Here is a 1,348-nt window from a genome sequence, read left to right on the forward strand (position 1 = left end):
AGGGGCGTAACCACAAACTACCTTACATAATCTACATGTAAATTAACTTGCCTTCTGATGGTTAGGCCTCTGTTGATCGTAGAGAAATCTCTCGTCTCCCAAAGGGGCATTTTCCTGGCACGACAAAGTCAGGGATCTTGTCGGCAGCGACCACTGCAACGAGAGCGAGACACAGCAACGAAGTCTTCATGATGATCCTGCAGCCCTGAGTGGCGTGAGAGTTTCTCAGGCGTCTTTATATTATGGGGTGTATCCCGCAGAGGAAAGTCATGTTCCAAAATGTTATTCACGTCGATGATATACAAAAAAAATTAGTTGTAAGCTGCAATATCTTAATAGCTGTATATCATAAAAAAAAAAAATCAAACGATGATATTCTTAAAATTCGATGCTCCGCCTCCTTCGCTGCTTTACGTGTGACATGAATATAAAAACAGAAATCACCATCAGGGGTCACACGACAAGGCACCATGTTGAAGTACTCGTAGCTGCTGCCCTTTTGGCTCTTGTCGCAGCCGAACGGCATTCCGATTTCGGTAGCTCCCGGAAATGTGCCCGAGTGGCAAATCAAGAAAACTTCGACTTCGTAGAGTAAGTTGTCTAACAATCTAAAGCTTATTCATGCTATCTTCACTTGCACGTGATCACTAAACGTTTGTTGAAGTGTCTCAGTAACATTTGTTCTCCAATAGTATGCTGGTCGCTGGTATCAGGTGAAGATCATTGACATCCCCTACCAACCATAAAACTCGCTGCATCCACTCCAACTACGATTACTCTGACTCTGATCACGGCTTTTAGGGTGACACAGCAGGATTGACCCCCAACAAAGGTATCCCCGACTGGTGGGCAGATCTACCCTACAAACGACTTCCCAAAAGCTCACATGCTCATTGATTTCCCTTCTGTATGAGTAGAACATTCTTCCTCTGGACTTTGAGCTATACCTTCCTAAATATAGTAAATCTACGGATAGATAAAGACCAACTATATATTTTCCCTTTTCCCCAACAGCTTTCGCCGCTCCCATGAAGTGATCGAAACTGACTACGATAGCTATTCCTGCGTGTATTCCCCGCATTGACACAGACAGTACAAGTCCGAGTTCGGCTTCGTGTTTTCCCGTACTCCACAGAATGCCGGTTCAGCGATTGACAGGTGTGCCTCCGTATTCCGCAGGAACGGCGTCGACTTCTCATCTTTCAAGTAGTTCCTCATTCATCCGAATGTGTTTACAGGGCATAGACATATACCAATGATTTGCACCATAATAAGATCAAAAGTGACTTAGAGTATTAAATTTCCCCAAAGTATAGAAAATTAAAAGTATTGCGTGGATCGTATGTTT

The 1,348-nt window shown here is 43.7% G+C and overlaps 1 pseudogene; it reads left to right on the forward strand.

Moving 5' to 3' along the window:
- LOC119593461 overlaps nucleotides 1–801 on the forward strand; it is a 5,527-nt pseudogene extending 4,726 nt beyond the window's left edge.
- Nucleotides 802–1,348: the final 547 nt, after the last annotated feature.

This window comes from Penaeus monodon, chromosome 32 (assembly GCF_015228065.2).
Source record: "Penaeus monodon isolate SGIC_2016 chromosome 32, NSTDA_Pmon_1, whole genome shotgun sequence".
Taxonomy (NCBI): Eukaryota; Metazoa; Arthropoda; class Malacostraca; order Decapoda; family Penaeidae; genus Penaeus; species Penaeus monodon.